The 25,057-nt window shown below is 46.0% G+C and overlaps 1 pseudogene; it reads left to right on the plus strand.

Moving 5' to 3' along the window:
• Positions 1–1,395: 1,395 nt before the first annotated feature.
• LOC136635911 (5S ribosomal RNA) lies at positions 1,396–1,515 on the plus strand (annotated as a pseudogene).
• The last annotated feature ends 23,542 nt before the right edge of the window (positions 1,516–25,057 follow it).

The following is a 25,057-nucleotide window of genomic DNA, read 5'->3' on the forward strand; positions in this document are numbered from 1 at the left end:
TGTAGAGCAGAATGGATATGGGCTTAGTTTTAGTGGATGTCCCCTGGTTCTGGTGTTGTGTGAGAGGGAACATCCCTTTATCCACTCTATCCATCCCCTGCATAATTTTGTATGTTTCAATCATGCCCCCCCCCCAGGCACCTTTTTTCTAGACTGAAGAACCCAAACAAAGAGTCCTTATGAGCCTTTCCTCATAAGGGAGGTGTCTCAGCCCAGTAATCATTTTGGTCATTCTCTTCTGCACCATTTCCATTTCCACTATATCTTTTTTGAAATGTGGTGACCAGAACTGGACGCAGAACTCCAGATGTGACCATACCATCAGTTTGTACAATGGTATTATAATATTGACCATTTTATTCTGAATCTCTTTTGTAATCATCCCAAGCATGGAATTAGCCTTCTTCAGTGTTGCCGCACATTGGGTCAACACTTTCATTGAGCTGTTTACCAGCATCCCAAGATCTAATCTGTCACGGACAGCTCAGAAACCGTCTATTTATGAAGTTTTTATTTATTTTGCCCCAATGTGCATTTCTTTACACTTACATTGAAACAACTCTGTCATTTTGCTGCCCTTTCTCTCAGTTTGATGAGATCCTTATGAAGCTCTTCACAATCCCTTCTGCTCTTCACCACTTGGAAAAGTTTGGTGCCATCCACAAACTTGGCCACTCCACTGCTTATACCTGTCTCCAGATTATTTATGAACAAGTTGAAAAGCACCGGTCCAGGGACAGAATCTTGGGGCACACCTCTTTTCACCTTTCTCCATTTTAACAATTGCCCATATATACCCAGTCTCTGTTTCCTTTCCTGGTCCTCACCAGTCCCTAATCCATGAGAGGACCTGCCCCCTTGACTGTGGAGATTTATTTATTTATACATACATACATACGTACATACAAACATACCCTGCCTCTCCACCCTGCTTAAGGACTTACAACACTATTTCAATATGTGAAAAGCAATGCTAAAAACATTAAAACAAAACATGCTATGCTAAAAACATTAAAATTGTTTTAGTTTTGTACTAAAGCAATTTAGTTTTGTACTAAAACTACAAAAGCAATAAAACACAATTGGATCACAAATTAAAAGAAGTTTCATAAAATATCTTTTCTCAGCAGCCTTTTGTGAGGGACCATGCCAAACGCCATCTGAAAACCAAGATTCATAATATTCATGGGTTCACCTGCATTTTGACCTTTTCAGATAATTCTAAAAGGTTTGTGAGGCAAGACTTACCCCTACAGAAGCCATGCTGATACTCCCTCAGCAAGGCTTGTTCTTCTGTGTTGATTTTATCTTTGATGGGGCTTTCCACCATCTTACTTGGAACAGACATTAGGTTGATTGACCAGTAGTTTTGTGGGATTGACCAGTAGTTTCTTGGGTGACAGCAACTGTTACCCTGCACATGCCCAATCTCGTCTGATCTTGGAAGCTAAGCAGGGTCAGGCCTGGTTAGTACTTGGATGGGAGTCCGCCTGGGAATACCGGGTGCTGTAGGCTTATACCATAGTCTTTCGAGACTGAAGGTTGCCAACCAGTTTCTTGGGTCCCCTCTCCTTACTTTTTAAAAGATCCATGTGACATTTCCTATCCTCTGGCACCATTCTATCCTCCATCCTCTGGCACCATGGCCGTTTTAAGGGGTAAATTGCATATTATAGTCAAGAGTTCAACAACTTCATTTTTCATTTCCTCAATATCTCATGGGTGGATGCTATCTGGGCCCGGTGACTTAATAATCTTTAATTTGTCAATTAGGTCTCAAATGTCTTCTAATTAGACTTAGGGCACAATCCTAACCAGGTCTACTCAGAAGTAAGGCCTATTTTGTTCAATGGGGCTTGCTCTCAGGAAAGTGTGGTTAGGATTGCAGCCTTAATTCCTTAGGCAGGAAAGGCCGGTTGGGCAGTGGTATCTGCCTGAGGTGAAGACAGATGCAAAGAACTCATTTAATTTCTCTGCCATCTCTAAGTCTCTTTTTATCTTCCCTTTCCCTCCCTCACCATCCAGAGGGCCAGCTGCTTCTCTGGCGAGTTTCCTGCTTCTAACATATTTGAAGAAGCTTTTATTATTTCCCTTAACGTTGTTGCCCATATGCTCTTCAAAGTCTTTCTTGGTCTCTCATATCACCTTCTTATATTTCTTTTGCCAGAATTTGTGTTCTGTTTTATTCTCCTCACTAAGGCAAGGCTTCTGTTTATGAAAGGAAGCGTCCTTGTCCTTTACAACCTCTCTAACTCTGCTGCTACTGTTCCTGGACTTAGTTGAGCCCTCCTTCTTTTGCGGTATGAGATAGAGGAGAGGCCATGAGATGAGAAAACTCTGGATCGCCCCTCTGCTGCTGGCTGGCTGACTGCATAGTTTTGTGTGTTTGTTTTGCATTTGTCAAGAGAGCTTAAACTGGTTTGCTGCCCCTCTTCTCCAGAGAAGTGAAAGGAATTGTTTGGGGCCCTGGCTTCCTTACCTTGCTGCTACCTTGTGTCTTACTTTGGCACGTTGTCCCAGAGGACTGCTCGCAGCTTCTGACCTTTTTGGTACTACAGATGGGGGTTCTATGAATGTAACAGTCTTCCGGAAAGGTTTGTGGTTGGCATGAATGTCTTCTGCTGAGGTGCTTGCCAATGATCCAGTTTTCAGTGGTAGGGAGAGTCGGACAAGTCTGCATGACTAGCAGCAACCAACTCTTAATTCCCTTCCATGTACTTCTGTCTTCTCTAAACAACATGCCTCCTTGAAGTATTGCTGTAGAGATATTCTGACTGGCTGTAATTTTATAGCTGGGATCGGCAGCTGCCTGCTTCATGAACTCCTCAAGTCAAACCTAGACAGTTTTCGAAGGAGACATTTCCTCATGTAGATTAGTGTGCAGGCCCAACATTGTATGCTTTTGTCCCCATTAAATAACGTGTGCGGTCTCACTTAAATGTAGCGCTTTGCATTTAATCAATATTAATATGATAACAGGGATGAAACAACTGAAGCGAGCCCAAGGAGATTATCTTTCCTTAGCCAAGTGCATCCATTAGCTAGGAATTATAGGTTTCTATTAAATGAAACTGACAGATGGGCATTTGGAGGTGGCTGTGGAAAGGAGGAGAAAAGAGTGGGATGAAGGGGGAAGAGCACAGGGTGAAAGTTGAAGTTTAGAAAAACTCTATAAAAATAAAAACAAACCATCCATCTTGGAAGTTGGCGTTTTACCCTCACGATGCACTTTTAGAGATGCAGTTCTAATTCTTATTGAGCAAATTATGTGGAAATTTAATCCAGCAGAGCTCAGAGGTTATACTACTGCACTTCCCAAGAAATACATGGCAGTGTCAGGGCAAGGATTTGCCATTGACTTGGAAAGTTGGTCTTGTTCCTTTTGACCAAAACAGTGCCCTACATGTTTAGGGGGAAGTGGGGGGGGGGAGATATATATGAAAGAAACAGTCCCCATTGAAGCATTGAAACAATAAATCAAGTTAACCTCCCCATCTAGGAACTGTTGCAACAATGTTAATAGTTAAGGCTCGAAACTAAGACAATAATACTATAAATAATTGTAGATGGTTACGATAGTGGAAAGAAAATAACATAATTAAAAGAATTTTACAAGATGGGTAGTTTACTGAGATGGATGGTGTAACACAATATGTTAAAAAATATCTGTTTAATGCAAACATGACATGGTTGATGAGAAGCATCTGTCTTGTCAGCAAACCACTAAGAATGACCCTTATTACATGTCTTTATGGAAAGGATCTTTCCTTTCAAGGAATAAAAAGTTGTGTTCATGTTGTCCTATGTGATGAATGTTAAACTGAAATCATACAAGTGAGTGAAGCTTTTCTATTGTAACTATGTTTGCAAGAGCAGTTTTCAGAAAGAGGCTGTGTGGCATGTTTGGAAGTTACACATTAACTGAACTTTGTCTTTATTTGCAAATTGGAGGAACTGATTGAAGTAAATGATGGAAGTCTGGTTGGATGGATCATTTAAAAATAAGAATAGTGAATGTGTATAGAACAATTTTCTGCGACTAGAAACAGTAAGGAACGGAAAAGTCTTGGTAGCCTTACTAGGCTTGATACGTAATACTACTGTGAGTATTTAATTCCACATCTATATTTTATGAAGTTGATTGCAAAGGATGAACATGATAGGAGAATAACCTAGCCATCTTACTTGTTCAGCTTTTTAAGTCAGTGGCATTGCTCAGGGGGTGCGGCCCACACCGGGTGATGCGCATGGGGGGTGTCATGCACTGGGTGGTCATGTCCTTAAATTTGCGGTTTGTAGGAATAATACTATCATGTTATATACCATTTGATATGTAATTTACAGCAGAATGCAATTTAGAAAACCGGAGTGAAATATCTCCATTCTATCAAAAGTTATGGCCAAAAAAACCATAAAACAAAAACGCGACTGTCTTACATGACTAAAAAGTACATTTCCTTAATTCAAAATGCACCAGTGAGACTGATTGTTTGAAGAGCCAATAAGATGTTGTCATGACACAGCATGGACCAATAGGGTGATAGTAAGGTGATACCCTGGGATGGGTGATACCACTAGTGACCAAAATTGTGGTTTGTAGGGATAACACCATCATTATATATACCATTCAATGTGTAATTAACAGCAGAATGCAGTGTAGCAAACCACATTGAAATATCTCTATTCTGTAAAAAGGTATGGCCAAAAAACCAGCCGGGACGGTGTGATGGTACATCACCATGCCCACAACCCGGTTTTTTGCCCTGCCCATTGTGTGGGAGGAGGTCCATCATATGGGGTGATGCGCCAGCCTCTCGCACCGGGTGAGCAAACCCTAATGACACCACTGCTAAGTTGTTGCTCTTTTCACAGTATCTCTGACTATTAAATACCCATTTGGTAATTTTAGCTACAGTACTACCATTAGAATAGTAATTTTAAATTTTTTTTTTATTCTTCTGATGTTTTCTGTGATTCTCTTTTACAGGTTATCACCGTAGATACTCATGTGATATAGTGGTATAGTACGTGAAATACCACATACGTGAAATATACCACTATATGTGAAATATACGTTAAATACATGAAATACCACTATACCATAGTATAGTACGTGAAATTTTTGCCAAGTAATCAAGCTCCAATTCTCACTTTGCCTTATCTCCGGGTCAATCAGAGGGCTCTGAACAGTTTCCTTTCTCAGTTGAGCTATTGCTCAGCTCAGGCAGGCACCTCCTTAGTTGCTATAGTTACTTTCCAGGGACATTCCAGCCAAAGTTAATCTTTTATTCTCCTTCCTTCTGCTGCAGCCTGGTTCTACTTTGCAAATGCTTACAAAGCAGGTCTGTTCTCTGGGAAGGAAGGGCTGGCATTCCTACTACTGGGATGCCCCTCCTCCTGGAAGGTAGGATTGGAGCCTCAATTAATGGATACTCCTCCCACGTTGGTGTCCCGTGGTGTTCCTCAGTTCCAGTCCTACCTTCTAGGAACGAGGACGGACCTCTGTCATACTCTGGCACGACATCAGTATTTTTCCTTTCTTATTAAAAATTTTTTTCCTCCCCTGGAGCAGGGGCGTAGAACAGCCCAGAGCCTGCCTGCTGGTGCGACTCAGCGCTGCCTCCCCCCTCACTGCAAGCAGGCAGGAACAGCAGGTTGAGGCAGCATGGGAGGCTTCTGTTCCCCTTCCTGCGTGGAGCTGGTGGCGGACCCACGCCACCGCCGCCGCCACCAGCAGCAGCAGCAGCGCCTTCCTGGCAGGGCAGCTAGCAGGAGCCACGTGGCGGGTGCCATCTTGCGCCCTCCCCCCCTTCCCCGCCGGAGGGACTCAGGCCGGGGCAGCCCAGTGGCGGAGCGCTCGGCAGGCCAGCGACGCTATGCCCCGCAGGAGGCTCATCGGAGCGGCGAAGCGCCCATCAGTCACTGTTCCCCCCAAGTGGCAGTGGAGCAGCAGCAGGTGGCGGGGTCCCCCCATATCCGGTGTGGCCCCCTGCAGACCTCCAGGGGCAGCAGCAGCAGACCCGGTAAGCCCCCAGGCAGTGCAGCCACCCCTTCTCGGCAGCGGTGGGTGAGCGCGGGAGGGGGCAGGAACGCCATCAGGCAGCATGCCCGGCAGGCGGTGCCACCGCACCCCTCACAGCAGGATCACCGCGAGGCAGGCTCCCCCCCTGGGGGTCGCAGTGAAGGCCTCCTCCCCGGGCAGCACCTCCCACACGGGCTACCTGCCCTACCTCGTGGGACAGGCCCGCTAGGCGGGGGGGAAGCAAGGCAGGGGGGAAGGGTGAGCACCCAGGCAGGCTGAACTGACCCCCCCACCTTTTCCAGTCTTACAGCTCTGCAAGGCCCCCCCCCATGGAGGACAGGTACCTGCAGCACCTGGGGCCACAGCCCCAAGGAGGACCGGAGGAGTACCAGGACCCACCTGGCACCGCAGTTACCCCAGGGGGACATGGCCCTACCATAAGCCAGTATGGGCCAGTTCAGGGGGGATGTTTGCGCTGTCCCAGGCCCAAATTGAGGACATGGCGCAACGGATCTTGGGGGAAGCCAGCAGCCCCAGGCCCACGGGGGGCAAGAGGAAGCAAAACGGCCCCCCCATCCTCATCCAGCTCCAATTCCACCAGCCCCGAGAGGGAGCCCCCACCATGCAAGTGGCATAAGGCCAAGGGTGAAAAGGGCAAGTCAGACAAGCCCAACTGCCGCAAGCGGACCAAGGAATCCAGCAGGGCAGCCTCCTCAGACCCCTGGGAGTCACTGACCCCCGACCCGTCTGAGGACTCCAGGGAGGAAGGGGAGCTCACCGGTGAGGATGAAGGGCCTCCAGAGGAAAGCGGGAGCAAGCTTTTCCCTCTGGATCTGTACTCACGCCTACTGGCCAAGGCAGCAGGCACCTTGGACTTAGGTACTGAAGGGGAAGCCGAGGCAAGTGAGGCTTCAGAGCCTCGCAGGCCCAGCTCCAAGTTCCTCCGTCCCCAAAAGGCCACCACCAAGGCTGTGGTTCCCTTCCCAAACCCCTTCAGGCAGGCCCTAGAGGCTGAATGGGGGGCACCCACCAGGTCCAGGCGTACCCCATGCTCTGTGAACAAACTCTATTGTCTGCCAGCTGACGTTATGGAGCAGCTGAAGGTCCCGGGCGTGGACTCCCTGGTGGCAGCACTATCTTCCTTAGCTGTGCTGCCCTCAGAGGGGGAGGGGGGCCCCAGGGACCCTTGCGACTGACAGAGAGGGTGGAGAGTGCCCTCAAGAGGGATTTTGAGGCCTCCGCCCAAGCCATTAGGGCATCAGTCACCACCTCCATTAGGACAAGAGCTCTTACGGCCTGGATGGAGGACCTGATGGCCTCAGACAAGTCCCTGTCTAGGCCCACATGTAACACCCTCAAGAAGTTGTCGCTAGCAGTAGCCTTCTCAGCAGACCCGTTCCTGGAGGCCATGCAGTTCAGCGCTAGAACGGTGGCTGCAAATGTAGTGGCTAGGAGGAACATCTGGCTCCGACACTGGGATGTAGATCAGGGTTCCCAGGCACGTCTGGTAGCTTTCCCCTTCACGGGGTCCAAACTCTTTGGTCAGGCCCTTGACCCCTTGCTGGTAGAAAGCAGGGACAAGCGTAAGGTGCTGCCCTTGGCACACAAGGAGGCAGGCATGTCAGCAAGGCCAGGCCAGCCCTTTCACTCACAACACCCTGCATTCAGACCTAGAGGTTCCTTCAGGGACTCCACCTCCCGCAAACCCCGATGGGTCAAGTCTAAATTCTTCCCTAAGTCCCACCCCCCATGGGAGGAGATTCTTCTACCTCTTCCCACAGGGCCGCCAAGCCCACCCACTCCACATGATGCCAGACCACGGACGGAGGGCCCCCTGATCGGAGGACGCCTCCAGCACTTTGCGGTGTATTGGAGCAAGCTCACCACAGACGCCTGGGTGCTGCAGATAGTGACCAGGGTCTACTCTTTGGAGTTCAAAACCAAGCCTGGGAACTGCTTCTGGAGGGTGCCGCGTTACAAGGTACAGGAGAAGCACCAGCGCATGCGAGCGGCAATTCACCACCTGCTGGACATCGGAGCAGTCAAGCCAGTCCTGCTGGCACAGAGGGGCAAGGGAGTCTACTCCACCTTCTTCCTGGTCCCAAAGAAGAACGGCAGCACATCGATCCTCGACCTCAAGTGGCTGAACCAGTTCCTTTGGAAGTGCCGTTTCAAGATGGAGACCATAGTGGAGGACCTGGAGGTCCATAGTGGCAGCGCTGGAGAACGGAGACGCACTGGACTCTGTGGACCTCTCCGATGCTTATATGCATATTCCGATACGCCCGGACTGTTGGCGCTTCCTGCACTTCTGCTATGGATCATGCCATCTGCAGTTCTGTGTTCTTGCTTTTGGCCTAACCTCAGCCCCAGGCGTGTTCACGAAAGTCCTCGTGGCCCTCAAGGCTCACTTATGCCTCCAGGGGATTTTCCTGTACCCTTTCCTGGACGACATCCTGATCCAAGCCCCCTCCAAGGCTCATGCCCTAAGGGACATCCAGATCACTGTAGACACCCTCGAAAAAGCGGGGTTCGTGATCAACAGGGAGAAGAGGTGCCTGCAACCGAGCAACCAGTTGGTGCACCTGGGTCTGCTACTGGACACTACCGAGTACAGGGTCTCTCTGTCCCCGGAGAGCCGAGAGAAGATGTGGCAACTTCTGGAGACGCTGCTCGCGACACAGCAACAGGATGTGTTGACACTAGCCAGGCTGTTGGGCATGATGGTGTCTTGCCAGGACATTATACCATAGGCACGCTTCCATGCCAGGATGCTCCAGAGATTTCTCCTGCGCTTTCAGCAAGAGATAGAGAACAACATCCACTACAAGACCTCCATCCCTCCCAAAGTCAGGAAGGAGCTGGCGTGGTGGAGGGTAGAGGGTTCCCCACTCTGCAACCTGGTATGGACAGTGATCAGCACGGATGCCAGCCCTCTGGGGTAGGGAGCCCACACAAGAGGTGCGGTCGCCCAGGGAGCCTGGTCCAGGGAGGAGTCCCACATGCACATCAACCTGCTGGAACTCAGAGCCATTCATCTGGTGCTGGGCAAATTCGCCCACCTGATCCAAGGCCAGCAAGTTCTAATGAGGACGGACAACGTAACTGCCAAGGCTTACGTGAACAAACAGTGAGGCCTACGGTCCACAGCCCTCCACAAAGAGGTGGCAGCCATCATCTCTTGGGCTGAAGCCCATCTTGTAGCCATACAGGCGGAGCACGTGGCCGGAGTGGACAGTGCTGCAGCGAATTGGCTAAGCAGATGGCAGATCCTGGAGACAGAGTGGCAGCTAAACCCGTGAGTCTTCAGCCTGGTGAGAGAGAGATTCGGGACCCCACTTGTGGACCTCTTTGCCACGAGAGAGAACGCGCAAATCCAAAGATTCTTCGCAAGAATCCCACAAGAGGGGGCGGAGGCCATAGATGCTCTAAGCAGCCCCTGGCCTCAGGGTGTTCTGTACACCTTTCCACCAGTTCTGCTACTTCAGCGTCTCCTCAAGAGAATCAAGCAGCTCCGGGCCGAAGTCATTCTGATCGCTCTCAAGTGACCCAGACGTCCGTGGTTCCCAGAGCTCCTACGCCTGTCAACACAGAACTATTGGACATTCCCGCTACAGCAGAACCTCCTGCTCCAGGGCCTGATGGCACATCCTCAGCCACACCTCTTCAATCTGACAGCATGGAGGTTGAGCGAAGCATGCTAATCAGGCAGGGGTATTCTGACAGGGTCAGGGCCACCTTGCTGGCCTCACGTAAGTCCTCCACTAGGAAGGTGTACCAGTCCACCTGGCGCACCTTTATTAGGTGGGCGGAGGCTACGGGGGTCAGGGCAGTCATGGCTGGGGTAAAGCACATCTTGACCTTCCTGCAGGAGGGCCTGGACAAGGGTCTGTCCACCAACACACTCAAGAGGCAGTTGGCGGCCCTCGGCAGCATCCTGGTAGCAAGCTCAGGGGAATCCCTGTCGTCCCATCCTTATGTCCGCAGGTTCCTGAGGGGGGTGGCACTGCTGAACCCCCTGACGGTACACAGGTTCCCCAGCTGGGACCTGAACAAGGTTCTGGAGGCCCTCGGTCAGGCACCCTTCGAGCCTCTGGCCACAGTTACCATTAGGGAACTCACGTTCAAGGTTCTCTTCCTAGTGGCGATTACCTCAGCCAGGAGGATCTCGGAGCTTGGGGCCTTGTCCATCAACCCCAAGCTGTGCATTTTCCATAAGGACCAGGTGGTACTCTGCCTGGATCCGACCTTTGTCCCAAAGGTCAACTCCCTATTTCACAGGGCTCAGAAACTGATTCTTCCATCCTTCTGCCCCAAGCCCCAAGGGAGAAGGCATGGCACACTCTGGATGTGTGTAGGGCCTTACGTTATTACACCAGGCGCACTAGAGACTTTAGGAAGTCGGAGTCCCTGTTTGTAACCTACAAGGGCTCCAACCAAGGCCACAAGGCCTCAGCCAGCTCGCTAGCGCGCTGGTTAAAAGTGTGAATACGGCTGGCCTACCAGGCCAGAGGGGAAGTTCCCCGCAGAAGGGATCACAGCTCACTCCCTCAGGAGCGCTGCCACCTCAACGGCGTTTGACGGGTACGCATCCCTCATTGAAATCTGTAGGGCGGCAATGTGGTCTTCAGTCCACAGCTTCGCCAAGCACTACCGGATAACCACAGTCGCTTCATCGGACGCTGCTATGGGGCGTAAGGTGTTGCAACAGGTAGTGAGGCTGTGAGTGACCCCTCATTGGCCCACCCTTCTGGTTGGTTCTGGTATATCCCAGCAGTAGGTATACTAGCCCTTCCTTCCCAGAGAAAGTAGAAATTTCTTACCTGAGAATTCCAGTTCTGGGAAAGGAAGGATGGCATTCCTCCCACTGCTTCTCCTGCTCAGGGGTGCACTGCTTCCTCAGGCCTCCCCACGGGGGACAGAAAACCCTAGCGGGATTTCTTTGCGTGGTTGTTGGGGTTGTTGGTTGTTGTTGCTTGTAGTTACTCCTACTGTTGGCTAGGTATCGCCATAGTCAACCCTCGCGGTAGACACGCCACAAATCAAGGACCAGGCCACTGCTGAGGAGCAGGGGGGCATCAGGTCTTTTCCTGCTTGTCGAGTCTGGACTGGGGAATGCCATGGGACGCCCCCAACGTGGGAGGAGTATCCGTTCATTGAGTTTCCAATCCTACCTTCCAGGAGGAGGGGCATCCCAGCAGTAGGAATGCCATCCTTCCTTTCTGAGAACTGGAATTCTCAGGTAAGAAATTCCTACTTTTTTTGAAACACCAGGATGGGACCCTCCTTCCCAGGCTACAAGTCAGTGCACCATTACTTAAGAATAACACCAATGGAAAGCAGTGGGTCTACTTCTGAGTGAAAAGGGTTGCAAGTATCTCATCTTTCTGCTGTGAATTGAATTGCACACTCTCAGTTATGTGTTATGGGTTGTATGTTATATGTAGAGCCAGACACCTTAAAGGTGGATTTGATTCATGGTTCTCCTGCAGTGGTTTCCAACCTTTTTCACTTGTATATCCCTTGGCAGCCCATTTCCATAAATTGTACCCTTCATATTAGCAAAATGTCTGTAATTAATAATACAAGCCTTCATCTCCTCCACATGAAAGCCCACACTTCATGTATTCATCACATACTTTCTCTTTTTATCTGTTTGAAGAACAGAAGACTCTGCCTTTGCACTGTTTTGCACCAGAAGTGTGCAAAGAAATTCTGGGTGATTGATCACCTTCCATATTATGTTTAAGCTTTTTTCCTGTGCTGGTGTTCAATCACTATTTCATAGATGAATTGATGACAAAAAACTAGCTATTGGTGGGGCTTTCACAACCAACTAGCTACCTCCCTTCCTGCCTTGCTGGTCCTTGCAAGGCATTCCTGCCTTGCAAGGCATTCTGGAGCATGGCCTGCCTTTTTCTGCCATTATTTCTTTTTCAAGTACCCCTAAAGGTCCTGTTGAGTGTCCCTGGGAGTACTTGAATACCAGGTTGGGAACCACTGTTTTACTGGTATATAGTTTACAGTGCACTTACTCTGATAGTGTTTACAAAAAGGTGGTGAAGACCAGAATTTAAAAAAGAATAAAAATGTATCTAATGATCTTTTACTATGTTTTTAAGAAATTAGAGACTACAGTTCTTAGGTAACAATTAGTGGTAGGTTATTTTTCAGGTTCTGGCCTCGGGTACAAAACTATAGTCAGACACCCCCCTAAGTTTAACCCCCAACTTATCTGAGGGTCATAGAAAATTCCATGATTGTTGGCTCAAAACCTGCCCTCGACTTATCTGTGGGGTCGACTTATAGGCAAGTAACTGCGGTAATTAACTGCTTGTCTTACTAAGGGCGGAATCCTAACCCCTTATGTCAGTGCTTTCCAGCACTGTCACTCACTTTTCAGCACTGACATAAGGGCAATGCAGCTCTGAGGTAAGGGAACAAACATTCCCTTACTTTGAGGAGGCCTCCGTGAGTGCCACCCAACTGCAGGATGCAGCACACCTCCCTTTGGCACCACTATGCCAGTGCTCAAAAGCACTGGCATAAGCGGTTAGGATTTCACCCTAATACTTATTCAGCACAGTGTTGCTTTTAAATGCCATTGGGAACAGTATACGTTCCACTGAAGTAAATGGCATGACTGTCATTGAGTATACTAGAGTTTGCTCACCCCCTTATTAATTTGAAAGCTGTTTCTTGAATTATGCTGTTACATACTCTGCTTCACTAACTGTTTGGAAGGAAGTCCTTTAGAGGGCCTCTTCCTTTTTGAGGAAAGAGTACTAGAAACTTATGGTGTCCTTTGTAATAAACTGTGTAATAAACTACGTACAATTTTTGCATGTGTCATGCAAGTAATAATAGTATCCAAGCAACATTGGTTCAGCCCTCCCAGTGTCCTAGAAGCTATTAACTGGCGCCAGGAATATATCTGGAGTTTCTTCCAGCAAGCTCCAAACTGTTTTAATTTTAAACGTTTTTACTTCACCTTTCTACAGTTGCTGAAGTTGACACTTAATAGCAATTATAATAATTTATAAACAACTTGATACAATAAAGCAAACCAATTGAAAGATTGAAACGGTAAACATTAAATCTTTTCTTTCTTATTTTTGCATTTGGAACTGTTCCTTTCAGCTTCAGAGGGTTGCACACTTTACAGTTTAGAGTAGCCAGAGACCATCTAAAGACCACTAACTGAGATCCCGTTATCCATCATCAGTACTAAACTATTCCTCGCAAAAAAATCTAGAGAGCAAGATGGCTATTTTACAGAGTGTACTTAGATATGACGTTTGTATGCAACTTCTAGGGTGAGTGCATGAGAAGTCAGGTTCAAATGAGAATAGTTTTATGGGTGTAAGTAGGGAGCAATGTAAAGTTTGAGACAATAACTAGCCACCTTGGGTGCCCTTCGGGGAGAAAGGCGGAATACAAATCCAATAAATAAATAAATAAATAAATAAATAAATAAATGACTGGTATAAGAGAACCCCACTTATCCTTTAATCGGTGAGAAATGGTGCAGCCAGTGTGCTGAAGGTATTTCTCCAGAGTGTGTGGTGAGGGGCAAAAGAATGTATATTCTTTTTTATAGTAGAAAAGTTGTTTCATTTCTGTTTTTCCAACAGCCTTTTCATTCCCACTTTGGAACTTGACGTATAGGCAAAAAATTTTGCGTTTGTTGATTCTTAGAAGGGAAGGAGGTGCCTGAGTGCATAGCCCCTTGACAGGGCAATTGTAAAACATTCATAAAACTTTTATTAGGCTTGCCACCCTTCCAGATAAATATTTTCTGTCTTTATAAGCTTATTTTAGGGTACAGAAACGAACAGCAACTTGGTGTCTTTTGTTCTTTTTTCCTCATTTTTTGTTCTTTAAACTTTTAACAAAAATTCACTTTAGGAGGCTACTGTGCCTTTTTTTTAAGTGTTTAAACTGTTTTTTACCTTCACCTTTCTATCCTTAATCTTAAGCGTACTAAAATGAATGCTATGTAGTTCTCTCTGGTTCTGAATGCTTCTAGGGGGGTAATTTTTAAAACCTCCTATTATCCTTTTCCTTAGGTGAGCTGTAGCAGTTTTCATATTGTTCTCAACCATGTTCCTGCAAATACAAACATCTGATACATTTCTGCTGTTGATGTAATCATTGTCGCAAACATGAGGGGGTTTGGGGTGCTCAGAGTTCTTGGTTCTTGAACCCTAAAGCTCTCAAGGCCCCTCTGTTTAGTAGTACTGCCACCACCCTGTATGTGCCAGTGCCTCAGTCCAGGGACACTGAGACCCTCTAGGCTTAATTCTATTCCTTGCAGGCACTGAGCGCTTTGTAGGTGGTTTGGGCAGATTTTGTACTATCTTTGTAAAGGTTAGACTAGTAGAGAGGGTCAGTTAGTGGGTAGTTGTGAACCCCATTACAAGCTACATTTGAATTTGGAGGGGAACTTTACACGATCTGTAATGTATTTGTTGCATTTTATTCTGCATGTTGTCCAAAGAGCTCATCATAGTATTTTTGGTTCCCATAAATGTGTGAAGTAGATTAGCCTGCAAGATGGTGATTTGTCCAGTGCCACACAATGTCCTTCATAGCTGAGCAGTGATTTGAACCTGGGCTTGGTGCATCCAAATCCAGCACTCTAGTTGGGTCACACTGGATCTATAGCACTTACTCTGTGAATTGACGGATCTTACGTTCATAGAGCTGTCCTTTGTAAAAAGTAGTAGCATCTAGCTTCTTCATTTAGCAGTACAATAGTTTCCTTCTACTAGGCAAGAAGTGCAGGCAAAGGTCTTTTCATTTGGCTGAAATGGTGGCTTGAATTTCAAAAGAACAGCAGAGGGAAAACTTATTTATTGGAATTTAACTGTGATGAGATGACATCAGAAAGTCTGTCAACTGTCTTTTTTCCCCTTTCAGTTAACATTTATGTACACAAGTCATTTTCTCTTCCGGAGTGTGTATATGTACATTTTGCAAAATGTTATCTGATTGCATTTTCTTGTTAAGAAAGCAATTTGCCATTTGACATGGAGGTGTTTTTTTTTTTTTTAACCTTACGTTTTGTGTCAGTTGTTGATTATTTGCAGTTGTCAACAGGCGACCTGTTCAACCACAACTGTAGTCACTGTTGACTCTAAGATCAACTTAACAGCTCGGTTTGCACACATATTATTACGGGGCTGCATTGCACTATTATAGCACTATTCATTAACAGCCAAATTTTAACTGCACTGCCCATGGCGCGATGCACCAGTGTGGTGCCGCAGCTGCAGCCTCTGTATCTGACAAAGTGACTGCTGGAGGTCTCACTGAGGTAGGCCTGGGGAAAGCCCCAGCAGCCACTATGGAGCTACTCGGTCCTGTTCCAGCAAAATCGCTGGTGCAGGAATGTTGGTAGATCAGGCCTGGAAGGGGGATAGGATTTGGCAGCAGCCCTTGCTGCATTGTGGCCCTGGAGAATTGGACCATAAGTTGTGCCTAAACTGGCATGGTTTCAATGATTAAGAATCTGATGGAAGACAGTAAATTTTTATCAGTTAATGGATAAACTGAAGCACTGAGAGGTAAACTCACTTGTCCAAGTTTTCAAAATAGCCCAGGGTACACATCAAAATTAGGATATGAACAAAACTGAGGATTCTTTTTTGCATTATGATGTAAAACAAAATGAATTATCAAATGGGAATGCATATATGAACTGTATGTTATAATTTATAACTGTATATGAACCTTGAGAGAGGTTGCTGTCAACAAAATGGAGCACTTTCTGAGAATTTCAGACTTTCTTTTACTAGGTACTTGTATTTAGCTCTGGTCAAATGTTTCAGAAACAAACGCTTTGGAAACATAATTGGAAGCTTTTCAGTGTGGAAGCTTTTCAGGGTTGGGAGTGACGTTAATCAAGCACCAATTTTTTATGATGGGAATATAGGGACTGTAGACATGAATTCATGCTCTGGAAGCACATACAGAAGCGAATCAATCACATACAGTATGGCTCTAGGGGAGAGAATGTTCTTCACATCTTGTTCTGACATAATTGGCCTTCTGTAGCAGGCATAGAGGCCTCACAAAGAGGGCAGGAGCTGCACAGGCTGCCTGTGATTTGACTTAAAAGTTTGTTATGACCTTAAGCTATGTTCATGTTTGACAGCACTTAACAAAAGCATATTTGATGTAACATTAGACATTCAAAATCCCCTACCAGGAAAATGAACAAAATGTTCCTCTAAAATATTGTCAAATTTGGACATTAATCAACATCATCAGGGATATGATCCATCTTAACTTTAAACACCAGCACACACACAAAGTAAGATGGGGACACATTCTACTTTGCTAGTGGAATTCATAGTCTCTTTGTACAGTGGAAGTAGAACGCATCCTCCAAATAAAAGGCTCTGTAAAGTGTGATCTGAAGACTATAATGATTACATAGGAAAGGAAATGGTGCTACTTCAGCAAATAAGCTGCCTGGGATCAGGCATATCTGCTAGTGTGTTGGCATAGTGTCATAATTGATATGGCCCCTGCTAACTAGGTAATGATGCACCTTTTAAATGGTGGTTCATTTATATTTAACAGGGGGTCAGCAACTGTTTTTGTTGTTCTGCATAGCATTTTTCCTCAGTAGTTGTCGGCTGGTGTCTCTCTTGTCTCTTTTTAAGTTTGTTAGCCCCTTTAAGGAAGGGCAGCCAGTTTTTTTCTGTTTATTTTGCTATATTTCTATTTTCTGCATTTTTTTTACTGCCCTTTCTCCAAGAAGCTCAGGGTGGTGTCCGTGGTTCCTTCCCTCCTTTTGTCCTCACAGCCTATGAGGTAGGTGAGACTGAGAGATTATGACTGGTCCGAGGTCACCTAGGAAGCTTTATGGCTGAGCAGGTCATCTGAAAGGACTCTCCTTTAAGTGCTGCCTCTGTCCCAAGTTAGAGTCATGGTGGCTCAGGGTTGAGCTTTCTCTGTAGTGGTGCTACAATTATGGAATTCCCTTCTGGGAGAATTAAGAACGACTCCCTCCCTCATGGCTATTCATACATGTTGCATCTGGCACTGGGTTGATGTCTGTCTGTCTGGCTTATCTGCCTCTGTAAGAGTGCTGTGACTTGACTGTTTTCCTGGACTACAGGTTGAGCCACACTATTCGCATGGGTTCTGTTCCAAGCAATGGATGGGAAAAATGCACTATAGCAAATCAATTTAAAAAACAAAGTTTCTTTGCTCAGGTGCTTTAAAAACAGCCTTGTTGACCTTTGTGATGTAAGATAAGAGTCATTAAGAAGACAATCCATCAATCAGTTGTCCTCCAAGAGCTTAGAAAGGAGCTTCACTCAGCCCGTTCCTTCAACAATGCAAAGTGATCACCTTTCTTTCAGGTGCTCAGGGGCAAGGGAGGGGTCACCTGGAGAGAGAAGGATTGATGGATTGTCAGCCAGCTGCCCTCTCTCTCTCTCTCATTAATGAAGCTATTGTTAAAGGACTGTTCAGTTTTTTAAACTGATTTTAAAGGGTTGCATTTTTCCCCTTCTCCAGGGATCAGCACATCCCTTCTCATTTGCAGGGGCTATTCGTGTTGCGTCAAATATGTGTATAAAAGTGTGCCATCCCCCCAGGTGGCTCAATGGCGTGCATTGGGTTGTGGTTTTTTTTGCTTGGTTTCAATGTTTTTATATTTTAGTGTTAAAATTAACGTGTCAATGATCTGTATTGATGTTTTTACTTATTGTAGTTATACATTTTACATTTATAATGGTTTGTAAGCCGCAATGGGCATTTGCTTTGGTATGGAAAAAGCAGGATATAAATTTCTCAAATTAAATAAACAAACAAGCAAACAAGCTGAGATCTTCCAGCTCTAAGTCCAGTTCCCAAACCACTACACCATCCTGGCTCCCAGGATATAATAAATCACTTCATAAGCTTTTTTATTAAAAAGTAGTATATAAATAGTTTTGATAAAATGTAGCTATGGTAACTCAGGCTATTCTGCATGGCGTGTCATTGTATTTGCTATTTCAGTGAGATCTCTCTCACTGATTATGAGAGAGAAATGTGACCACTGGCATCTACTTTACTGGCATCTGAGCCATAGTCCAATATACAGGCTGGTATATACACTGGTATCCATGGGGAATATGTTCCAGCCCCCGCCATAGATACCGGAAACTGCGGATAAGGGGGGGGACCATATCTCCGTGGCCCCTCATACCTTATTACCTTGTTATGTGAATTTCATTTGTGAAAAGTGATAAGGTGTCTTGCTTGTACAAATGCTATAAGCAAAAAACGTGTCGCTAGACAAGCAGGAAAACAGCCTGCAGCCTAGGAGGGAGACTAAAAGCAAATGTTCACTTCCTGTTTCCTGCTTCCTTTTACTCTTATAGCACAATCCTATTTTATACTGGAACAGGCAGACCAGGAGATCTGCACTGTATCCAACACAAGATTGGGACCAGAAATGGCTCAGCTGGAGGCAAGGAAAACTCTTCCCCTTACCCCCAGGTAAGCCACCATTGCACCAATGGTTCTCCTCAGGAGGTGGCACAAATCCGAGGAGAATGGAGCAGCTTCAAGCCGCTCTGTGCTGCTTGAGGAATGTGGTTGAGATTTGGCATAACAGCCAGGTCCCAGCCCCACCTCTCAATCCCTGCCCACTCGCCCCAGGACCACACTCCACCCGCCTTCCCCCCACCCCAGACGCAACCCTCCCTTCCCAAGTCAGTACGGAGGCTGGATACAGCCTCCATGGGCCAGTGCGCGCCCCTGCGCCAGCCCAGCCAACTCCCGAGGAGGCGCAAATATGCGCCCCCCGAGGATGGCATGTTTGCGACCCTCCCGGGCCTAACCCAGCCTAATCCAAGGTTAGGATTGTGCCCTTAGTCTCCATTCTAGGCTGCAGTCTCCTTACAGGCTCCTCTGGCTATAAGCTTTTTGCTTACAGCATTTGTACAAGCAAGGCACTTTATCACCTTGTATGAACTTGTATTGTCCTTTGAATTTTCAATTGTATTGAATTCTGGGAAAAGAAAAAAAAAAGAAGCCTGGATTTCTAATGAAATCATTGATAATCAGTGTTTCTCTCAAATCCTCTGGAGTGGTAGCATCTCTCTGCATATATCCAGACCACAATTACTCTAGAATGGGGATTTCTAAGGGCCCAATCCTATTCAACATTCCAGTGCCAATGCATCTGCAATTTGGGCTGGGGTAACAAACATTCCCTTTCCTCGTGGTTTGCAAACGAGGACGTTACAATGCCCCAGCCAGAGAGACCTGGCCTCTGCCCCCTTAAGGGGTGGGGAGGAGGGGAAGGCAGTGATGTGATGTGCTAGATTGCACTGCTTTGGAGGGACACAGGGGCTTTCTGCCACTTACCAGAGCCTGCAGCAGCCTCCCTGGGGAGCAGGGAGCCCCCGCAGGTCTCCCCAACATGCGGAGACCCTCAAAATCTCTATTGCGACCACTTTCAGTTTCACAAATGCAAAACTGGAAGTGGTCATAATCGGCATTTTGAGAGTCTCCACAGCATGGGGAGCCCTGCAGAGTCTGGTGCGGGGGCACCCCGCACTCCATGCAGGCTGCTGCAGCCTCTGTTAAGTGGCAGCAAGCCCCTGCACCCCTCCAAAGCAGTGCAATCTAGCACATTGCGTCGCTACCGTCCCTCACCCCTGCACACACTTACTGCAGTTCAAACTCTTCAAAAAGTTCAGTTCAAAAAGAGTTTGAGAACCGCTACCTTACCTTGAGGAGACCTCCAATGGCTGCCCCCCCCCCCCGAATGCAGCACACCAGTGGCATACCTAATGAACTTGTAGCTCGGTGGGGAGCTCAAAATGATGCCCCAGAAGTGATGTCACAACTAGAAGTGACATTGCGCCTGGGCTTTTTAAAAGGTGCAGATTGGGGGGAAACCTGCCTCCTCCCCCAGCAGCTCACCACCCAATTGATCTGCCACCTCCCCTCATCCAGTGGCATACCTAAATCTGCTACCTGAGAACAAAGAAGATTTTGTAGACCCACATGACAAAATCAAATTTAATTAAGTAAATAAATAAAAAGTGATCCTGATCCAGTGGGGCTGTTCTTATGTTCTTATGTAAATAAATAAAAAGTACACTTCTTATTGGTTAGAGACACTGTGCTGGGATGAAGAGGGGTGGTTATTCTCCCCCTGCTAAATATAAGAGGAGCACCACTTGAAAAAGTGCCTATTTTACCCATTTAGTAGGGGTAACTGTATTATGTTACGTAGAAATGAGAGCTGACACATATCAACACATTATTGGTTCCATGCTGTATCATAATAACATCTCATTGGCTCTCAGAACAATCAGTCTCATAGGTCATTTTTGAGTTACGAAAATCAACTTTTTGTTCCTTAAGGCAGTTGTGTTTTTGTTTTCTGGTTAATTGGCCATAACCTTTGATAGAAAACAGATATCTTAATGTAATTTGTTTCATTGCATTCTGCATTAAATTACCTTTCCAATGATATATAACATGATGATATTATTTGTACATATCATGTTTTTCACAATTTTGGCCACTAGTGTCAAGCTCAGCTTGTTACCCCCCTAAAGTTTGTTGCCCGGTGTGACTGCTACCCCCCTGCACCCCCTTAGCTACGCCACTGTAGCACACACACCACTGGCATCAGTACTGAAAACTTGGATAGGACTGAACCCTAAAACATAGATCAAGGATAGTATCTTGATAATCATCCACATCACAGGTAGAGCTGTTTCATGCTCTGGGAGAAAAAAAGTTACTGCTGTATTCTAGATTACAGCTGAGCAGATTTAAATTTGCTGACTGATCATTTTGGGAGTGAATCCATCCATGTTGCCTCCTGAAGTAATTTAGGGCGCAATCCAGAGAAGAACTTGGACCAATGCAAGTCCCTTGCCATAAAGCACATTTACGCCCCATCACGAGCAAGCCGTGCCAGTGCATGGAGGCTGAATCCAGCCTCTGTGGTGGCTTGCATGGCGAGTCTTGTGTTGGCCCTCTGGGGTGGTTGGGGAGGAGGCAGGAGGGAGGTGTTCTGGGGCGGGGGGGATGGTGGGTGGACCAGGGGTGGGCAGGTGGGGAGTGGGAGGCGGGGCTGGGCCCCAGCAGTTATGCTGAATCCCGACCCCTGTTCCCGGGGAGTTTGGAGTGGCTTCAAGCCGCTCTGCTGTCCTTGGACTTGTGCCACCTCAGGAGATGGTGGAAGTCTGAGGAGACCCATTGGGGCCAGGGTGCCTTACCTAGAGGTAAGGGGAAAAGTTTCCCCTTACCTCTGGCCGAGCCACTTTGGGCCCATATCCTGCGCTGGATACAGCGCAAGCCTCTTGGCTTGCCTGTTCCAGCACAGAATAGGATTGCGCCCTTAGTCACTGCAATAATCTATCATAGTTAGATTGGAGTAGTACTTCTTGTCACCACACAGATTACTTGATGTTCCCCACCTTGTAGCTTTCTAGTTTGCTGATCGCAAGAAAATAGCCTTTCTGCTGTTTTTCTTTTTAAATCCACTATTTTGAGAATTCATTTGTACTATTGGTATAAGTAGAAAACTTTCTTTAGAAACTTCTGTTGTAGTGATCAGTAAATTCCATTTGTACACTGGGACTTTTGAAGAACAAGACTCGCATTTTTTGGCATCAGCCAAGTAGTCTGGCCTTCATAGACTTGCCTTCTGTAGTGTCTTTGTGCTGAATGCTTTCCCTGGGGCACCAACTAGTGTGTTAATTCCCATTCCTTTAGTTTGCTGATGTATGGGTTGTTTTGTTAAATAACTTTCCTTTCTCTACCATTATGTCTGGCTAATGTCTGTTTATTTTATTTAGCTCTTATTCTGTATCCAAAGACATTCACTCATTTTATATTTCAGGCACTAACATATCACTTTTCTGGGCACATGACTGAAAGTTTCAAATTTATCAAGGAAATAATGTTCATTAGTTGATTTTTTTTTTTAATTGACAAGAGTAGCATCAGTGGAACTTACTCTTAGGGAAGTATATATAAAGTTGCAACTTTAGTGTCCTGAATCACTAGCAGTTTCTGACCTACTAACTGTTGCTGGCATGATTTACGTTTCCAACCGAGATAAGAAATGCTGTGCTATAGGTAGATTGATGATAACTCTTGGGATATTCACATGGCAACTTTCTTCCACAACATTGTGACTCTCCCTGCCATCACTTCTTTTTAAGATGCACATGGATTAACAGCCCAATCTTATTCTTCTGCCCACTCCCACCGATGCAGCAGTGCCAAAATGCTTCCCCTGCATCCTGCAAAGGGGGGGGGAGTCCTGGAGGTCTCCTCTGAATAAATGAACAATAATTCCCTTACCCAGGGGTAAGCTTCCAATGGTACATGGGGGCTCTACTCAGAACTGTGCTAGCGAAATTGCTGGCACAGGTCTTTGTGAACCTGCACCATAGGTACAGGTTCAGGAAGGGGGTTAGGATTCAGCTACTGCTGCCACCAAAACCGCCACCTTCCTGGACCCAATCCACGCATCCCTTGTCCCTTTGTGCCCCCACCCCGTTCCACCCTCTCACACCACCTTATCTCTAGTTGGAAAGGAGAGGGCTTTTCCCGGACACAGTGGTCCCAGAGTGCAGATCTCTGCTCTAGAGAGTGCAGAAAGCCTCTGGCCTTCCTACAGGCACTCCAGCAGCCTGCAGCTTTGTGCGCTGGTGGAGTAACTTATACTGGTGCTGACTGCTTCTGCCACCCAGCCTCTTTAGAATTAAGTCACTAATGTATGAGAGTACTAGAGAGAGACAGACAAATGGTGGAATCTACAAAACTCAGCTTCTTTCTGATCTTGTCTTGGGGTTGGGTACACAAGTGCATCTTAAAACATTCCCTTTGGGCTAGGACAGGGGTGTCCAAACTTTTTGGCAGGAGAGCCACATCATCTCTGTGACACTGTGTCAGGGGACGGGGGGAATTAATTTACATTTCAAATTTGAATAAATTTACATAAATTAATATGTTAGCGTTGGAACATATAAATGAATGAAGGTCTTGCAATAGCTCAAGGCCTATAATAGGCCTTGCACAAAGCAAGGCCAGCCTTTCCTTTGCTTCCACTGCTGCATCACAGATGTGACACAGAAAGCAGTGGAGGGAGCCCTCATCCCACAGCTCATGCGAGAGGTTGAACAGTTGGCTGTCACACTGAGAGCAGTTGCATCAGGCCAGTGCAGGCTCCGGCAGGTCTCTGGAGGGCCAGAGGCTCATTGGAGACTGGGGGCTCCCTGAGGGTGGGATTGAGAGTTCTCAAGGGCCGCAAGTGGGCTAGGAGAAAAACAACTATGTATCCAGAAATACTTCTAAGGTGGTTTGTTTATTTAGGAGATCTTTATACTGCCTTTCCCCCGGCAACAAACTTATGGAAAGGTTTTTCTTTCTTTCCAAAAGGATGGTGACCATTCATGGTGTCCTTGATGCAATAGACCAGAAGTCATTCTGTTTAACTTCTGTTTAGCGTGCACTGAACTCTGACAACATTTGAAAATGGTTTATCTTTAGGCATCTTCCTCGAAGTTCCTCTTCAAGAGCCTGTTCTTTAAGAGTTTCCCGTACCATCCTTACTGCATCCTGTATGTTCCATCTTTGACATCTGACTCCTCCATAGCCCTGTACTACCTGCACCTTTGTCATTTCCTGATCTCTCATCTGCGCCTGTTTTGGACAACTATTTCTAAAACTTCAGGCACTCTGGGCTTCAGCTGTATCATTGTTATGTTCTGCGTGGTGCCTCATCCTCTTTTGGTGCTAGATAAAGGCCTGATAATAGTTTTTATGGAATTCTTTATCATTGGTGTTTTTATCTACAGTTGTCTGTATGTGTCTTTGAAGGTGTGTAGACATGTTGGTGCTAATTCTGTTGCCATCACATCCATCATTTTAATATTAGAAGCATATACATATATATATATATATATATATATATATATATATATATATATATATATATATATATATATATATATATATGAGACCGTAGTTTAACGAGCTGTGCAAGTATGATGTTGTTTTTACTATCTTCAAAGAAATAGTACAGTATTTTAACTAATCATTTTCAGTGGATATTTAAGTTCAGTCGGTTAGGAAATGGAATGTTTGTTTTACCATCTGAGCACAGTGGTTCTTGAAATGACAGTGCTGAGAAAAAAGAAATTCAGATTTTGCTAACATCAAACATTGTTGCTGTAGATAATTGTTTAAATAAATACCAATTATTCCTTGAGTTGGCCTTTGTCTGTTTGGGTGACATGCATCAATGAATACCAATCCTAGCATGTTGCTGAATTTGTTTCTTCACTGGCTGAATATGCGTTTGTCCACCACATGCTCTAGTGTGTCAGATGTATCTTGGACCACATATGCCTATTACAGCTCTTGTAAACATAAAGAATGTCTTATATTCTTCCCTTGCACACAGTCTTTCCATCTTGGGGCTGCACTTCCTCAGTTTGTGTGGCATGTTGTATAGTTCCAAGTGCACATCCACATCCTAAACCCTTTCAGGTCAAAAAGTGAGGATAAACTTTTGAACCCAGCTGCTTCCAAATTAAGTGCATGTGCAGGGACCACCGGAGCTGGAGGTTGCAGTGTTTTAGGAAAGTGCCAGGCGCCGACACCCACACACTTGTAACTGTGCAGGAGACTTCTTGTTCGTCTTCTCGAGACTAAGGAATGACACTTGGGAAACACACTGTCCTTTTAGCCCTTTTCTTGTCACCAGAAAGGACAAGTGTCAGTTCAGTGACTTCTCCCTTCGCTATGGAAATGGGATTGATACAGTAATCAGGATGCTGCATATGGAGCTTTTTAAATTACTGCTCTTCACTCTTTTGTTAGCCTTCATTATTCCTGAAGATTTTTTTAAGTCGTAAAAATGACATTTTTAATATGCGGAATTAAAACAGCAATAGGAAGAATACTTTTTTCCTTGTCAATAAGCTTTTACCTTTTAAACCAGTTATCTGAGTTTCTGCTCTGTGTATTTTAATTGAAGATTAACTA

Source organism: Tiliqua scincoides, unplaced genomic scaffold (assembly GCF_035046505.1).
Source record: "Tiliqua scincoides isolate rTilSci1 unplaced genomic scaffold, rTilSci1.hap2 HAP2_SCAFFOLD_131, whole genome shotgun sequence".
Classification (NCBI taxonomy): Eukaryota; Metazoa; Chordata; class Lepidosauria; order Squamata; family Scincidae; genus Tiliqua; species Tiliqua scincoides.